Raw genomic sequence first — 19,736 nt, forward strand, 5'->3', positions numbered from 1 at the left:
CTGACCTGCTTTCTGTATTGATACCTCACGTAGAACCTAGGTGAGAAATAATACTTTCAGCTATACCCCAAATTAGTATTTTCTCACATAAGAGTAAAATTAATTTCATTTTGGCAAAATACCTTAGGAAATTTCTGATCACCATGTGGTTGTAGATCTATGAAATTGTTAGTAAGATGTATAAGTAGCATAGACATCTCTTAGGTGTAGCAATGGGCAGACCATGTGTTGTTTCCAAACAAAAGTATAAGCCTTGTAAGTATACAAGGCTGCTTTCCAAGTTACACTGTTTGAATTCAAGATTTCTTCATGTGTTTTTAAGTTATGTGGATGTTTTTCTTAAATTACAGTGTTTCATTCACCTTTTGAAAGTATTTCATGGGGGTGAAATCAGAAAATACCTATCTTTTGTGTAAGTGAAAAAGGCAGGGGAACTAAAATTCACATTTATCGGGAAGTTTGAAAAGTAATTTTATCCCAGACCACATTTCCACAAGTATCATAGGTGAACAATAAATAGTTGTTGTATGAATAAATGCTTATCAAAGAGAGGAATATTTCTTACTATAATTTTAACCAGGTATATTTTATTGTTAAATGATGCTAAACCCCGAGATATGGAAAACTAACCAGCCAGCTCCACTCATCATTAGTAGTCACTCATTATTACTTATGATCCTCATTTGTGTTGGTTCATTTATTGTCTACTCCCTCCCTGCCAGTTATCAATACTTTGACCCCAACAAAAACACGTTACTGCTCTGAGCTCTTGTAAGCACTGGAACTCCTTCATATGACTCATGAAGCATTGTCTAAAAAAGGAAGAAAGGAAGGAAGCAACCATAAACTATGGAATGATAATGAGACTTATTATATAACAACATGGTAATTAATAGCCAGTTAGGAGGACACTAATTAAAGTGAACCACATGGCCTGACTGTAGTGCTATATTGATGGATAGCACCATTCCATAGAGGAAGCGAAAAGGAGATCCTCCTCTTCTTATTGGGAATACCCAACATCTGTTAAACATTGTTTCTCCTTTGTTTCCTCCACCTCCCAGTGGGAAAGTGCTTATTACAAAACCTAGATTTTAAGGTTAAGGATTCATACAATGGCTATTTATTTATATATTTATTTATTCATGTAATTATAAATTAAATTTCTTGGCTTTCTACTCATCTCTCCATGTACTTCCACCCCACAAGCCTCTTCTCTCTAAAAACCCTCATCTTCTTGTTCGGTAGTTCACCAACTATAAATCAAGATGTTTATGTAGATTGAACAGAAATATTCTCTTGAAACACTCACGTTTATATTCATGTGAATTTACATCAAAAAATTTAAAAGTTACATTAACCAAACTCATATTTTGTTGCAATAGAAATGCCTTGAAGGTGTCCTTTCTCTGACTTACCTTGGATGTTTGCAAACGTTATAAGCGGTAGTAATTATAGTACAGCTAAAAAATATTTCCTTACTTATATTAACATCAACTTGAAATAAAATTTGTATTAGTGGTAAGTCAAAAGTATGGAGAGTAATAAATAATTTTATTAGGAAAATGCAGAATAGTATAAACATGAAATGCTAATGGTAACATCATGACATATGTTTTAAATTTGAAGAGAGAAATGGAACACTTGAATAATGGCAAAGCATCAGATCTTTTAATATGACCAAGCATACTTGAAACAGATTTACTTCCATTTATCACACATTATAACTATTCTAATGTGACCAAGTGTAGGTGTCATTGAGGACAGTTTTAGAGAGAATTTAACAGGAATGTAATTCTGCAGAGGAGCACTGTCCATATTGTTTTACTGTTCTATTAGAGCTTCCCCCGTGGATTTGACTCATCTATCAGCTTTAGTTTTCTAATGGTCTCCAACAGGGAAGAGAATATTTTCTTTCACCACAGCTACTGTATCACTTAGATGCATGTTCCTTTTGATATATAAGGTAATCAGATGTATTACAGTTTAATGAGTGTTGTTTTTTGAGTTAGGAGAGCACAGGCCAATTATATGGAATTGGACAACATTCAGTTGAATAGGTTGATTTAATACCTGGAATCAGTACTGGTAAATTGCTGGGAAGCCCCCCCCCCAAATTATTTTATCAATTATAGAATTGCTTTTGATATAATGGAAACCATAATAGACTCCAGATTTAGAGGACATTGTAACTTAATTAACAAGCAATATGATTAAGTGTCATTTTCAAATAAATAATAATATTGATCTAATGTGAGTAACACATATACTCATAGCAATTCTTCATAATATAGGGATCGTTTGTATTCAGTCTCTCCTTTTCTCTCTCATAACACACATATTATACATGTAACACACAAAAATACAGTTTTAAGATTTAAGAAATATTAAAAGCACTGAAATTAACTGATGTATACAGGAACCAAAGTCTCATTAGCATACTGCTTTTATCAACTAGTTAATTCATCATCTATACTCTAAAAACTTTCCTGCATTATTCAAAAGCCCAAATAATTAAATTCCAGAGTCAGAATTCTTTATGTTCTAAGTATTACCCACACTTTGGTGTGGATATTAAATGGTCTATTTGAAAATCTATTAAATGGTCAATATGTTTGCATCCTAACACTCAGATTATAGGTACTGTCTTGCATTTAAAAGGTCATACAGAAAAGGAGTTGCTTTATTTGTAAGAGAACACATCTGCTTTTAAGTGCTGTCTTCAAAGTAAGTTTACTTCAGAATATTCTGGGTTTTCTTATAAAAACATTTTTATACATGGATAAAGAACTATAATTTGGTTGTTTTATTAATAAGGGGATTTTTTAGAATTATTGCCTCGTAGATTCAGTATAGTTTGAAAAAGAGAAAAACAAACAAACAAAAAAAGTGGCCACTTTCAGGCTTATCACTTCTCATATAGGGAGAAAACAATGACTGGAAGGCACAGGGCTGAAGATTTAAACAAAAAATGTCTGAATCCAGTTTCATGGGTATATGTATCCATGTATGCATGTAACCCATCTTCCCTTTGTAAGGTTGATATTACACCTTAATGAGTGTGTGCGTATTAGGGGGATGGTAGGATAAATATTTAATCTCTAACATTATGAATGTAATTTTTCACTTCAGCTGTGTAATGTAGAGGTGTATGATGACATATGACTTTAGAGTTAGGTAAAATAAAATACCAAGATGGTATCTTGTACTGTCAGTGAAAGTCATCATTGCCCAACCAATAGAAAGTAAATGAACCCCTCCTCATCGGTCTGCAGTGAATCTATGAGGCTGATTTGTTTTAAATTCTTTAAGGATGGGGGTGTCTGGGTGGCTCAATTGTTAGGCTTCTGCCTTCGGCTCAGGTCATGGTCCCAGGGTTCTGGGATCAAGCCCTACATTGGGCTTCCTGCTTGGTGGGAAGTTTGCTTCTCCCTCTCCCACTTTCCCTGCTTGTGATCCTTCTCCCACTGTGTCTCTCTCTCTCTGTCAAATAAACAAAATCTTTTTTAAAAAAATTATTTGAGAATGGTCTCAATTTAGGATATTTTGCTTATGTGAATATTTTAGCATATTGTACATGATATGAATATGCATAATGAATTAATGAGTATTTGTAATCCAATACTTCAGTGCTTTTTCTTTTTTTCATTTATAATTTCCAGTTTAGATTTCATTTTTATTATGTTAATGAAAATTTGTTTTATTAGATAGTAACTCTGTTTGGTTTACTAATGACCCTAAGGATTAGATAAGGATACTTACCAAAGTCATAGAAATAGGGTCAAGAATATTATAGCATTCCCAGAGGAGTGAACAGTTTGTGGAGTTTCCTTCTGAAAAGAGAAATTAGAGTTGAGATAATAGTTTATGAATTTGTTCTTTGTATGATGGTCAATGGAAGGATTTCTTAACATGTTTAAATCATCTTTTTCTAGACTTAACTCACAAACCCCAGTTAATTTATTTGATGCCAGTCTCTGGACAGTGCTTTCATATAGAACTTTCTGCAGTGATGTAAAATCCTTTATCTGCACTAATACAATAGCCATTAGTCATAAATAGGTATAGAAAACCTAAAATGTGACTAGTGTGATAGTGGAATTGAATTTTAAATTTTCTTTAATTTTAATTTATTTAAATAGTCACGCACACCTAGTGGCTATTCTATAGAATAGCACTTTGGCACTTCTATTTTATGGTATTCAGTAGAGGGGATGTTCATAATAATTATTATTTTGATTCTTACTCTGATAGATTGTGTTATTGGGGTTTGTAGGGTTGCAAGAGACACATGTCAGCTTTGACTAACTTAAATTAAGAGAAGGACTTATTCGGTAGCTATTGAAGTTAACTTGAATTAAATTGAATTGATCAATCAAACTTCAGAAAGGCAGCTGCAAGGACCTCAGTATCAGGAACCTGAGATTTATTTTTGTTTTGAGGGGCTTCCATTATCGTGACTAAGCTTTAACAGTCATCCAGAAAGAATCTTACTGCCTTCATGGATCAAATGTTTCTAACTGGATCAATATCCTTTGACAGGGGTGGAAGTCAACTGGAAATGATACTAGTACTAAAGCCACTGGAAGCATCCAGGTGAGTTGGATAGTCACCTCAGCTTGTGTCTAATACACATGCTAATTTAGATTAATATTTAGGAGGTTAGCATGGCTTATAAAAGGATAATATTTATAATATTTAAAATACTGTGTGTAAGGAGTTTCCAAAAATCTTCCCTTGCTTACTTAACGTGTTCCATGGTCTATAAGCATCAGCATTACAGAATTTGTTAGAATCTCAGACTACCTCTAAACCACAGAGTCAGAATGTGTTTTGACACATTCTTTTAAATGATTTATATGTACATTAAGCTGGAGGAGACCACATAAAAGTTGTCAAGTCAGCACATTGATAGTTTTCACATGATAATTTCTAATCATGTATTATTATATAACTTGGATTTTTCTTTATAACTATTTGACTGTGGAATGGAGTTTGGTTTCCTAACCTAAAAATGTAAATTATGTTAGATAGTTATGTACCTATCAGTATAACATCTTAGTTAACTCATTCTCTCCTTAGATTAGGAGTTATAGGGGTGCCTGGGTGGCTCAGTGAGTTAAAGCCTCTGCCTTCAGCTCAGGTCATGATCCCAGGGTCCTGGGATTGAGCCCTGCATTGGGCTTAGCTCAGCAGGGAGTCTGCTTCCCTCTCTCTCTGCCTACCTCTGCCTACTTGTGATCTCTGTCTGTCAAATAAATAAATAAAACCTTAAAAAAAAAAAGATTAGGAGTTACTATTCAATATTAAAAACATAAGCTGAAATTGAAGAATAAAGTATGCAACTAGTATGCCATATTTTTTATCTGAAGGTGAATTATACCTCAAAGAATTCTTTGTAACCGGAAAAAAAGAAACTGGTAAACTAAAGATACATACAGTTGTATTTAAGAATACTACTTTAAATTTTTAGAAATATAATGCATGCATTTATATGTAATTTATATATAAAATTTCTTTCTGATATTAGAAAACATTGTCATTTGGAGAACTGCTAGAACTTCTTAAATTCATGTATTTCAAGTGAAATATATGTTAAAGAAATATATTTTTCTACATTTTTTTGGCTTTTTCCTCTGCTTTTAAAGTCCTTATTTATCTGGAATTATCTGTTCAGATCAATGTGGAAAAACTCTATATAGGAGCTGAATTCCTGGCTGTTTGTGGTATATGTAGGAGGTGTCTATTGTAAAATCAAAAATCTGAGATATCTTTGTGTCTGATATGTGGATACGTACATGTAACTGATATTTATGGGACCTGGCCTAATGAATTCTCTGCCAAACTGAATACTTGAAGGTTGTGGTAAATCTGCTAAAAACTCAGAATTAAAAGAAAATTAAAGTTCCAAATTATTAAAGAACTGGCTTGCTTAATAAGATAATGAATGATGAATAGATTTGGTAGAAAATCATATGGTAGGGTCATTAGTCACTTAAAATATTTATTTTAAGAGTTACTGACTCTTTATTTTTAATTTTTTATATACCAGAAAGTTTAGTGCATCCATGCTAAGGGAGACTATTTGTAATATAACTTGTTTTAAATTCAGCCTTACACAACAGAATTATGTGGGAAGTGATGACTTATTCTGGAATTCAGTTACTGTCAAGTAATAAACACAATTTCAAACACCATTTCAGAAGTTCTTGCTGACAACTTTAGGAATTGATAAGAACAAAGGTGAAGAACTCATACATACTTTTATTTTATTTTAAAGATTTTATTTATTTATCAGAGAGAGAGAGGGAGAGAGCAAGCACAGGCAGACAGAATGGCAGGCAGAGGCAGAGGGAGAAGCAGGCTCCCCGCTGAGCAAGGAGCCCGATGATGTGGGACTCAATCCCAGGACGCTGGGATCATGACCTGAGCCGAAGGCAGCTGCTTAACCAACTGAGCCACCCAGGCGTCCCTCATACATACTTTTAGTACATTATCTTAGACATTGGCAAAAAATAGAATTATTATTTTAGGTGGTCTTTGTTCTTCAGTGCCAGCTGTTTTAAACAAATGATCTTTATAGTCTCTGCTATTATGCTAGTTTCTTTATTTTGCCAAAGTCTTTCTGTTTGTTTTGCTAAAATCTTAAAAGCTATCACAACTGTTTTGTAGCTTTGGAAACCAAGGCATGTCCTCTGAATTCCATCTCTTGAATCACATTTTGCTCTCTCACCTTCTTTCCTCCCCTACTCTTTAAAACCTCTCATGGTTCCTGTATGACTTTTATGTATTTATCTGCTGTGGGCAACTTGTAGCAGTGAATTATAGAAGGTCTATTCTAATTCTTTATAGGTCAACAACATTGTTCGTGTGAATTAAGAACTTGTTAGCACCACTTAGAAGGAAAGTACAAAAATTCATTTATTAGATGTAGTGGAAACAAGGCAAAAACATGGAAATGGCACCAATTGCCCTTAGGGTCTTGCAGGGATTCTGTTTCCTGGGCCAAGATTTAGTTGCTGTAGAGCCCCTATCTTTATAGCTTTGCTGGCTGTTATGAAGGAGAAGATAGGGTTTGAGTTGGTTCTCAAAACACCATCTAAGCAAATATGGTATAGACTGTAACAATCTAATTCCTTGTTTCCGAGTCAATATACGTCATGCAGCTCTGATTCATTAAAGCAAAGTGGATTTGTTTGTTTGTTTGTTTTTGTAATATATATGGGAGAAAGCTTATCTTCAAAGGATAAATTATTTTTTCTCAAGAACACTTTTCATTATATTAGAAATAAAACCATTTACTTAGGCAGGCAGTGCTGGTCAGAACAGAATTTTCTGTATGCTTCTGATTATAAAACAGGTTTTATGATCTAAATATACTATTGTATCTGTCCATTTTTTTAAGGAAATTCAAACAGTACTATTCATCAGCTGATAATCTTCAAAATATAGGCTGACTCCTTTTCTTTTTCTTAAACAAGTTTAGACATTCACAAGTAAAAGTATAAGGAATGGTTTCTATGGAATCAGTGTCTTTGATCATATTCAATTCAAGTACATGCTTTTTTAAGATCAGAAATTAATATCAAGTTTCTATTGAATATTTTAAGACAAAGAGTATGCAACATACAACCACTTATGACCAGAAATTCTAAAGTATCAAGAAAATAGCTTATTTTCTATACAAATAAAAATATTTATAATTTTGATACTTTCTGTAACAAAAACAAGTCAAATATAGGTGGCATGAAAAGCAAACATCAAACAAGAGGGGATAATTGAAGAAAATATTCTAGATAAAAGACATAATAAATTTATTACCTAAGAGTTACATGTCTCTTATTGCCACAAGGAGCCTCATTCCCTAGTCATCCATGTCCCTACTCACCATTTTAGAGAGAGAGGGGGAGATAGAGACAGTCATTTAAAAGATCTATTATGTTGTCCAAATGATCAACTATAACTTAAAGGGAAATTTTTTTTTAATGCAGTTTTTTTTTTTAAGATTTTATTTATTTATTTGACAGACAGAGATCACAAGTAGGCAGAGAGGCAGGTAGAGAGAGAGAGGAGGAAGCAGGCTCTCTGCTCAGAGCCGGATGCAGGACTCCATCCCAGGACCCTGAGCCAGAGGCAGAGGCTTTAACCCACTGAGCCACCCAGGTGCCCCTTAAAGGGACTTTTGAAGGTATTCAGTCAGTCTCAGTTTAAATTAAGTTGGATAGTAGGGACATTTAGCTTATATTTTCTCATGCTAACGAACAGGCAGAGGTTTAAGAATAAGTCTAGATTCACTGTTGCCTTGTATTCATTCATTAAATAGTACTGAATACCTTTTATATGCTAGTCACTGTTCTAGATAATAGAAATACAAAAGTAAACAAAACAAGTCCTTGTCTTCAGGGGGCATACCTGTGGGGAAGTGGGAGAACACTGATAAAAAACCAATATGGATCAATATACTAAAATGTCAAGTGCTAGTAAGTGCAATGGAGAAATATAAATTAAAGTAAAAGAAGAGGGGCGCCTGGGTGGCTTAGTAGATTGAAGCCTCTTCCTTCGGCTCAGGTCATGATCTTAAGGTCCTGGGGTCGAGCCCCACATCCGGCTCTCTGCTCAGCGGTGAGCCTGCTTCTTCCTTCTCACTCTGCCTGCCTCTCTGCCTAGTTGTGATCTCGCTGTCAAATAAATAAATAAAATCTTTTAAAAAAAAGTAAAAGAAGATAAAGGGGTGATGTTTTATGTAGGTCTTTCTGAAAGGTTGGTGTTCCAGCAGGAAGCTGATTAAAGGGAGGGAGCCAGCTACATGTAGGAAGAACATCTCACAGAGGAATAGCAATGGCTCTGATGTAGGAGAGTAAGAGGCATATTCCTGCCTGGGGTTGTCCAATGCACCTGAAGAAGAATGAGCAAAGGGGACCGTAATCAGAATGAAGGTCAGAGAACTAGCCTGGGTTCAGCTCATCAAGAATTGTTATTATTTGCTCAGTATAATGGGAAGCCATAGGAGAGTAGGTAAATGATAGCACACGTTTACATTTTAAAAGAATTGCTATGCTTGCTATGTGACAAATGGATTGTGGGATTCAGCAAGAACAGAAGTAGGTTGTCCAGTTAGGAAGCTTTCAAAGTAGTCCAGGCAAGAGATAATAGCTTGTATTAGAGTAGTGGTGGTGGAGGTGATAATAAATGGACAGATTTCAGGTATATGATGAAGTTGAATGGATAGAATTTAGTGATAGATCATTTGTGGATGGTAGTAAAGAAAGAAGGTTAACTCCATTGTGTCTTTATCTTGTTCTCTCTCAAGTCTCTCTCTAGTTGTCTAGCCTTCTTCTCAGCCCCCAACTCTCCTTTCTTCTTTCTCCTTTTTCTCACATACACCTCATGCTCAATTTTCTCTCTTCTCCTTCACATTCCTCTTCTTCTTGTGCTCTTCTCTATCTTCTACCTCATCTTTCCTTTTCATTTTTTTCCCTCTTTTGCTCTCTCTTATTCTTATTTTAAATATAACTTTTTTCTGTGCCAGGAATCAATTATAGGGAACCAGAGCTGGGAGCCTTACAGGAAGACTTTTCATGGCTAGGGTAGTGAATAGTACATGTGATATATGATACGTGGTTATATTTGGGATTTGAAGGTTGAGCCAACTACATTTACTGATGGATTGAATATAGTAGGTGGCTGTGGAGGTAAATCATAATGACTCCGATGATTTTGCCCTGAGAAAAGTATAAAATGTGGTATCATCAATTGAAATGAAGAAACAGGTTTGGCTGGGGGTTACATATAGGATAAGACAAAATTTTTTAACACTTTCATTTTGGCATGCCTATATTCAACATCAAGTGGAGACATAGGGTAGTCTGGAGCCTAGGAGAGAGATCAAAGAAAGCTATTTTCATTAGGTTGTAACGGCAAACCTACACTAGGCAGGCCTTTGATGAGTTAGGCTCCCCAAATCCCTTCGTCTGGACTATAGGCAGAACCTATAAACCTATGACTTACTTATGATATATACACTATGACAAGGGTGATGGAATGTCACTCCCATGTTTAAGGTATATAAGTATCTTAGCAGCCTGAAGAGATTCTCTTGTTGGCCTTGAATAAGCAAAGTCGTGTTGTGAACTCCACACAGATAAAGGACACATGGCAGGCAACTGAAGGTGACCTTTGGGACCTGAGGGCAGCCTGTCTCCAACAACCAGTAAGAAGCTGGGCCCTAAGATCGAGAACTGCACAGAAATTCTGCCAAAAACCTGGAAGAGTTTTTTAGAAGTAGATACTTTACTAGTTGAGTTATAGCTCAAGAACATAGCTGAGAATACAGCCAGCCTGGAAGACATGTTGACTGAAGGCTTGTGAGACGCTAAGCAAAAGACTCAGCTAAGCTACACATAAACTGCTGACACACAGAAACTGCTAAGCTGCTAAATTTGTGGTAATTTGTTACGCATCAATACATAACTAACACAGTTCTTTTCAACTGTAGATGGTGTTTAGTACATGGACCTTGATGAAATCACTTAGACTATAATGCCCAATGAACAATCCAGCACTAGTTACAGATCGATTTTTAGTGAAAAAAAAAGTATATGCATACATGCATACATGTACACACATACATGTATATATGTGTATTTTGTATATATATTAAGACTCTAACTGTTGCCAATGAGTCTAAATCCAAGTTTTCAGGAAAGAAATTTCTTATTTGACAAGCTCAGATAAAATGCCTACCCATAAACCAAATACATGTAGCCTGGAAGAATTCAGGGTGCCTAGAAGAAACAGATTGGCGAGGGCTACATCTGTGTGGACAAGGGGAAGAGAATGTGTAGTGATGAGAGAAGAAAACCATGGGCTTAGCCAACACCCTCACATTCTTCAGTCATATCTGTCTACCAGAAACAATGTAGAAAGATGCTTTTTCTCTTTTGTTTTTTAAAATTTCTTAGCTAATTCACATAGGGTCTGTACCAGTCAGAATACTGGATAACAGTTTTTCTACTATGCGACATTATTTTTTGAGGAAGTCAAATTCATAAAACGAGCAAACTACATGTGTCATAATACTGGATACTGGAGAGACTTTGCATTCATGTTTTAAAATCTGTACCAGCGATCTAATGTTCTCTGCCATGTAGTATTTTTTATTTTGCTGTAGTGTGCATGCTAGAAGGGGAGCTGTTTATGTTTCTTCCTCCTTGACCCATAAAAAAATTATGATCAAGTTCCTTTAATAAAATACATTTGATCCTCCAAAGTGGTGAGCACTGATAAAACACAGTAACACTCTGAACAAATTAAGGGGTCAAAGAAAGGATAATCTATTCAGCAGTAGGACTGGCTCATACCACAGCCAGTCCTATTTGAGGATTAATGTGACTCTATGTAAGGCTTATTAGCAATAACGTCTTACACCCTATACCAAGGGCTTTGAATATTTTAGTTCTGAGCTATAAATATCTTAATCTAAACAATATTTGCCAAATTGCCTCATTACATTTCACTTGGTTTTGACATTCTACCTATTTTAGGTTACCAAACTGAAGCTGAGATCAATAGTGTTTTTATCATTTTTGTTCTCAGATCAGTATCAATATTCTAAATTACTATAAATAGTTGACCCTCAAACTCCATCAGTTATGTAGTTGATTCATTACTTAGAATATATGATAAACATTCACATTGTTAATAACTTACGCCGAATTGCTCCTTGGGTTTTCACTTAGAGCAGTTTCAGGTGTAAGGTATCATAGACCATCTGCAGTCCCTACAAAATGATTTTACAATTTAAGTCCAAAAAGGGTGAGAAAGCCCTGCCATTGTCAACTCTTAGAGAAAAATAAAGTATCTCTTTTCTTGCAAATGCATTGTTAATTTCTATAAATTATAATCAGAATTATCCACTCATTATGCTTAACTATTCAGTGTTGAGTAGAATGTTTTATTAATCTCTTGTCCATTAGACACCTGATTATAACACAAAGTCAAAGTATAAAATTTACATGTCACATGTGCATTGGTTGTTTAAACCTCATAATGTTTTATGTAAATTTTTCAAAGTGTAAGAGCCATTTGGGTGCTAAATTTTTTGTGATTTTCCTCAGTTGTTTTTAGAATAATTTGATTATGACACAATTAGAGTATTGTCTGACTTTACTAAACAAGCTTTCTTTTTACATTTTATTTCTTTCTCTTCAATTCCTTAGTTTTCTTGCTTATACATTTAGGTGGAACTCTGTGAAATTGCAATTTCTATTTTATTAATTTCTTTCATTTAGCTCAAATTATTAGAAATTATAACAGAAAATGGATGAATGTTTATCATACCGAGAGTATTTGTCTTTGAAGAGCCAATGAATAATCTTCTATGTCAGTTTTTTTCTTAAAAAAATGAATGGAAATTACTAGATAAACTTCAGATTTAGCTTCATCAATATAAACATTATATTCTGTCAAGGTTCTAAGATCAATTTTTCTGAGGTTAATCATGTTTTAGACATTATTATTTACTGTGAAATACTATTCATCTTGCAAAGAAGATGTGATATTTCTACCTGAAAGCACACGAAGCATATTCCTTCCTGATTAATTATTTTGTCTTTAAAGCTTGATAAATGACCTTTCATACTACCGAACTGTGGATTCTGTGTAAATTTCTAGTTACTATACAAATGGCCTACATTGACAGGATGATTCTATAGTGCCTTTTTCTTGCTCTATGAACAGTCAAGATGCAAAATTGATAGCCTTTTAAATAAATAAATAATATATAAACATATGCTGTAATTATTTTCTATGTTCATATAAAATAACAAATGACCAGAAATCTTAATCTTTGCTTATATTTTGTTTTAACTAGAAGGACTGTTATTCAGTGATGGTATAAATAAGATGGAGTCAGAATTAAAAACAGTACCTGTTGTTCATATTTTGTTCTCTAGTCATATTATTATTATTATTATTATTTTTTAATTGATTTGAAAGACAGAGATCACAAGTAGGCAGAAAGGCAGGCAGAGAGAGAGGAGGAAGCAGGCTCCCTGCTGAGCAGAGAGCCTGACATGGGGCTCGATCCCAGGACCCTGAGATCACGACCCGAGCTGAAGGCAGAGGCTTTAACCCACTGAGCCACCCAGACACCCCTAGTCATATTATTTTGAGAAAAAAAATTTGAAAAGCTGAAAATACCTTTAGATTTAAAACTACGGTATGGAAATAAAAGCTTTAGAGAACTAAATTCCTTAAGTATTTTCCAAAAATGGTCTTTATAGATGTTGGCTAAGTTTTCATGGAATTAAAGGAAAAGAAAATACAAAATTAAGCCACTAGTTTAATTTTATCTTGCAGACTAGAGATTTGTAACAATTTTATCCTATCACAGAAAAATCTCCTTCCATTCTTTTGCTCCCTTTCTCCTGTCCCTTCCCTTCTTCCTTTTTTTTTTTTTTAAGATTTTATTTATTTATTTGAGAGAGGGAGAGAGAGAGATAGTATGAGAAGGGGGAGGGTCAGAGGGAGAAGCAGACTCCCTGCAGAGCAGGGACCACCCCCCAGGATCATGACCTGAACTGAAGGCAGTTGCTCAAACAAGTGAGCCACCCAGGCACCCTTCCTTTTTCTAAGTTGGGCTTAAGCAACTGAAACACCCAGGCACCCCTTTCTTCTTTTCTTTTTTCTCCTTTTGGTAGAATCAACACAAAAGGTGGAAAATAAGTTGAGTAGAAGAGATGGGAAATGTTCTTAATGCCACAGATACTTTCAGTGACAAAATGATAATCTTAAAGATAGGAAAAGATTTGGCAATTCCTTTACTCATGTATTATGGAGGCCTTTTATCCCCAATAATGCTGTTTGTAAGATGACAACGATTTATCTTAGATATCCTCAGTGTTACTCTGTCTGTCATTCTCACTGTGAGGCTCTTTATCCAATTTCACAGATGATAATTTCTAGTTTGTAAACCATTGGTTATCAATTAAAAGAAATCATCCAGAACTAAGTCTTTGGTTAGAATAATTAATCTTTATATAGTTTAATCCCTATTTGATGAAGTGATCTGTATCAAAGAATGGAATATTTACTCCAAATCATACCCTTGGTATACTGATAATCAATTTTTTCTATCATTTAGTCATCTAGAAGAAAGGGAAAGGAAAATGATGTGTTTCACATTATAGGCCATCATTCATCACTTTGCAAATCATACTGCTTCACTAAATGAGGAGTTCTGAATTCTTTACTTTTTTATGCAAGGTCAATTCTGGATATAAAATAAGGAATAATTAAGAATAATAAATGAATATTGACAAAAGTATTAAATATTAGTCTTTGGGGCACCTGGATGGCTCAGTGGGTTAAGCCTCTGCCTTCAGCTCAGGTCATGATCTCAGGGTCCTAGGATCAAGGCCCGCATCAGCTTCTGATCAGCGGGGAGCCTACTTCCCCCCCCCCGCTCTGTCTGCCTGTCTCTATGCCTACTTGTGATCTCTCTCTGTCAAATAAATAAATAAAATCTTAAAAAAAAAAACTTTAAAAAAATTAGTCTTTGTTTAGTGTATATTATATAAGGTATTATATTTCTTTTATATCAAATTTTTATATTGTAGTAGAAATATATATACTAAATATTGCTTTAAAATCTGTTTTTAAATTCTGTAACTACACCTCAAGATTGGATATGTCATTATTTAAACCAAATGGCTCTCAACTGGGGATGATTCTTTCCTTTCAGGGACCATTTGGCAATGTTCAGAGACATTTTGGTCATAATTTAGAGGGTGCTGCTGGCATCTGGTAGATGGAGGCCAGCGATGCTGCTAAAACATCCTACAGTGTACAACGCAGCCCCTTCTAACAAAGAATTATCTGGCCTAAAATGTTAGTGAAACCCTGATTTAAGCAGATATGTACTGACTACTTTCTCTGTGTTTACTATTGTGCTTATGAGTGTTGGGGGATACAATATAAGCCAGGTAATCAGTACACTCAAGTTGAAATCCCAAAGAAGAACTGGGTTGAAAGTCCAAACAAAGAAGATGGTGGTAGCAAATTGATTAATATATCACAAAAAGACAAAATAAAAATCCATGAAGGCTTGGCGGAGCCCAACTCACATTTGTTTGGGGAATTAGTTTTATAGAAATTGTAACAGTAATGTATGCCCCCCCCCCCCGACTTTTTCAAAGTAGACATTTCTTGTCCTTGGTTATAAAATACTAAAGATAAAAAAGAGAACTCATTGAAAAATAAATTTCCCTCTCTGGTCATCCCAATCACCACTCCCCCCCCCCCTTCCTTTCTGTGGATCCTATCCATGGCCTACAATTCCTTTAAGATACATGTATATCACCTTGTATGGATGCATTATAATTTATTTAATAAGATTCCCCTTGATAAACATTTAGGTTATTTCACTTTTTTGTGACTGCTAAAGCATGCTGAGATGAATATATCCTTTTGTACATCAGAGTGCATATCTGAAGGATAACTAGAAGTGGGACTTTGGTTTCAGAATTGATTTGAAATTTGCATTTTGAAGAGTATTTTTCAACTTGTTTCCTGTGGCAGCCAGTCTCCAAAATGATCCCCAGTGATCTTTTTCTCAGAAATAGATGCTCCTCTGTAGCCCCCTCCCACAGTGAACAGTGCTGACTCATGTGACCAATAGGATATTAGGGAAATGATATGTGACTACAGAGGCTGAGGCATAGAAGACATAGCAGTTACCGCCCTACCTTTTTTTTTTTTTTAAATCTCTGGCTCTAGGGGACTCTAGTTGCCATGTCATGAGAACCCTCAGGTGTCCCAGGGAGGGGCTTGCATATGGAGGATCTGAGGATTCCCACCAACAACCAGCACCAACTTGATAGCCAGCTGTGCGAATCCCTGTAGGAGTAGATCACCCAGCCCTACCTAATCCATCCTTGAAATGACTGCAGCCCTGACTAACATCCTGGCTGCCGCCTCACAAGGGACCCTGCGCCAGAACTTCCCAGTCTAAACTGCTCCCAGAGAAGTTGTCAGACAAAATAAATGTTTATTGTTGTTCTAAACCTCTGGGTTTTAGGGCAATTTGTTAAGCAGCAGTAGATAACTGATAAACATTCTTCATGGAAGCCATTACAATTTAGGCTTCTAATAGCAGTGTATGAGTTTGTCTGATATCTTATACCTGCCCTTTCAGTCAGTGTGGCATCTATTTTTTTTAAATGCTTTCCATTGATAAGTAATAAAGTGTCATTGTCAGCTGAATTGCATTCTTTGAATGCTATTGAGCGTATTTTCATGTATTTAAGAATCATTTTTTTTAAAAGATTTTTATTTACTCATTTGAGAGAGAGAGAGAGTGCATACAAGCTGGGGTGGAGGGAGGCAGGTGTGGAGGGCTGAGGGAGAAGCAGGGGTGGAGGGAGGCTGCTTGATGCTAGCCTCCATGCAGTGCTTAGTCCCCCGACCCTGGGATACAGCCTGAGCTGAAGGCAGACGCTTAATGGACTGAGCCACCCTGGCATCCCTATTTAAGAATTCTTTAAATCAATATGATATCTATTCACATATTTTTTCTACTTTTTTTTTTGTCATTTCCTTATTTATAGGAAGTGATCCTGTTTTGAGAAAATTTGCAATTTGTGTGTGATACCAGTTGCAATTTTTCCCCCCTCCTTTGCTTTTTTAAAAGTGATTTTTTAAATTAAAATATTTAAAATTTTTTTTTGTAGTCAAAGTCTTCAACATTTAACATTTAAAATGTTAAACAACATTTAAAAATGGTTTCTGGGCTTCATGCCATAGTTATAAAACTCATCCCATTTTTCAGATGATTTTTTAAATTCTACCATGGGTAGAATTTTTTTAGTATTTCTGGGTGTCCTTTTTTATATTAATAAATATTAAAAATAAAATTAATATATAATTTAATAATAATTTAATATATTATATATCTATATATAGATATATGTCTGATATATTATATATAATATGATAATAATTATATATAATATATAATAATTTAATTAATAAAAATAAAATTAATATATTAAGTAATAATACTTAATTCATCTGTAGTTTAAGTTATAAGCTAAGACTTCTGCTTAATTTTATTTTCTTATTCCAAATGAATATTCGTTTTATTGAAATGCCAATAATTACAAAATAACCTTTCTTCACATTTGAATTTTTTTTTCTTTTTTATACTAAATGGCATTGTATTTGATCAGCTTCTGGTCCTTAGAGTATGTTTCATTGATTGAGCTCTTTACCTATGTCATGCTGGCTTAGGGTTATATTGTTGTTCTTGTGATATGCTAATTTTCAGCATGATTCTGACTCTACTTATTCATTTCAATATTTATTGAACAGATTTTAAGATTTTATTGTCCAGATTTTAAGTGGTCAGGAGTTTCTATTTTTGTGGAAATGCACCTCCTAGTAGAGAAAAATAACAGCCCCCAAACAGATCAGTCTATGATAGGAGGAAACCAAAACAGTATACACACCCAGGTTTTTATAGGAGTTTCAATGACAGTGTCTCTGAGGAGGAGTGAAGGTGATTCCACAGAGTATGGCTGGCAGATAGAACACGGAGTGTAAAGGCTGATAGGCTGGAGCTTGAAAAGCTTGTTTGTGGAATGTGACTGGAGAAAAGTGGAAAAGTCGAAAAAATGGAGGAGTTAATAAGTAGGGCGCTGGTAGGAAATGTGGTCAGAGAAAGATCCAGGTACTAGAATGCCTTGCAGACCATGTTAAGAATTTTGGATCACATTCTAAGTGCATGAGAAAGCCTTTGGAACAGGTGAATGAAAGTTGGGATTTGACTGATATTATCAAAAGAACACTGTTCTAGAGACTTGATTAATGGGTGGGGGGCAGGGGAATGAGGGAGAGGAGGGCCAGAATGGAAAGCAGTCAAGGTAGGCTATTTCGGTAGCCAAAATAACAGCTGATGGGGGCTTGGGACAGTTGTGAAAGTGGCAAATGTGAGTTGAGTCCAGTCAAAACTTGTGGAACAGCTAACGCAATTTGCCTTTGAATCAGCTTGCTTTACCAGAAAAAAAAAAGTCCTGTTTTTATTTTATTGACATCACCTTAAGATTACAAATTAACATAGGGACAATTAAAATCTTCATATTCTTCACTATTTTTTAAAGACTTTATTTATTTGACAGACAGAGATCACAAGTAAGCAGAGAGGCAGGCGGTGGGGTGGTGGTGGTGGTGGGGGAAGCAGGCCCCCTGCTGAGCAGAGAGCCCGATGCTGGGCTTGATCATGACCTGAGCCGAAGGCAGCGGCTTAACCCACTGAGCCACCCAGGCGCCCCCATATTCTTCACTATTTTTTTAAACTCAGAAATGTAGTATGTATTTTTCTATTGATTGATATCCACAGTAAAACTTTAAATTTTTCTTTATAGGTATCTTTCATATTCCTTGTTCTTTTTTGGTCTTCCGTTGCTCTGACGGGTGGAGCTCTTATGTCCATTCGGATATCCTCTAATTTGTTGTGAACCAGCATCAACTGCCAGAAATGTGAGTGAACATGTCTTCAGGTTATTCCTGCCCCAGATTTGGAGACTCCTCACTGAAGACCTGAACACTGTGGAGCCGCACAGTCATCTCTGCTATGCTTTGTCTGAATTTCTGATGTACACATCTCTGAAGATAGTAAGTAGTTTGGAGTAATTTGTTATGTAGCTATAGTAACTAGAATAGAAAGTTCATTCTCTCTCTTTGGGTTGCAGAAGTCAATAAATAGAAGTTGAAGTCCCCTTATCAATTATTTTTATGGAGGTATATCATTAGGAAAAGGTACCTAACAAATATACAGATCAGCGAATTATCACAAATGAATACCTAAGTCACCCACATGTAAGAAAAGAAGCAGGGTTCAAAAATAATGTTATCAGTTTTTTCCTCCACTCACCCTTGCCTTCTACCAAATGAAGTATTTGAAGCTCTCACTGCTTCCCTGCTTACTTATTCTTTTTCCCTTATTGTAAAGAAATAATTTTTGGTTTTTTTATCCAAAATGAGACACTTATTTGGAGAAGTGTATTCTATCAGCAGTGTCAAGGACACACAGCTGGGGGCATCCTTTCTCCACATTTTCCTGCATTCTGTTTGACCTAGGCTACTCTTCGAAGTCCCTAATCTGTTCTGTTATTTTGTCAACAATGAGATTCACATCCCTGTCCTTTCCTAGCAATTTTTGAGGGGGATTGTGATTTTTTTTTAAATTAAAAGATTATTTATTAAGAGGCAACAATAACAAAAAAATCAAATAAAGTGTTATTGTGCCATCAAAATTTGCTTCCTTATTGGTCTGAACTAGAATTTTAAAATACTTGGTGGTAAATTTGCATTAGTCTATAAATTGATGAAATCATAGTAGGTAATATACTTCAACTTCTAGTTGAAGAATAAATGTTTGTGAACCTAATATATTTTAAAATGGCAAATTACACAATATTCTCATGTTTAATTTTTTAAAGATTTTATTTCTCTGAGAAAGAGCTAGAGAGAGCAAGCAGCAGGGTAGCAGAGGGAGAAGGATAAGCAGGTTGCATCCTGAGCATGGAACCTGGTGCAGGGTTCAATACCATGATCCCAAGATTATGACCAGAGCCAAAATCAAGAGTCAGACAATTAACCAACTGAGCTACCCAGGCGCCCCATTTAACATTTTTTTAAACTTTTCAAAATTGAGGTATAATGGACATGCAGTACTA

The 19,736-nt window shown here is 35.2% G+C and overlaps 1 long non-coding RNA gene across 3 annotated transcripts in view; it reads left to right on the forward strand.

Annotated features, from left to right (window-relative positions):
• The window catches only part of LOC309845424, a 102,556-nt gene that overhangs the window by 14,243 nt on the left and 68,577 nt on the right, over positions 1-19,736 (forward strand). For 2 of the 3 annotated variants that reach the window (XR_014301285.1, XR_014301286.1), the window contains one exon: positions 18,423-18,672. This is a non-coding gene — a long non-coding RNA (uncharacterized lncRNA). Of the gene's footprint in view, positions 1-18,422; positions 18,673-19,736 lie in introns of those variants that run through there. The other variant, XR_014301287.1, reaches the window with a different exon arrangement.

Source organism: Mustela nivalis, assembly GCF_964662115.1.
Source record: "Mustela nivalis genome assembly, chromosome: 12".
NCBI classification, from domain to species: domain Eukaryota; kingdom Metazoa; phylum Chordata; class Mammalia; order Carnivora; family Mustelidae; genus Mustela; species Mustela nivalis.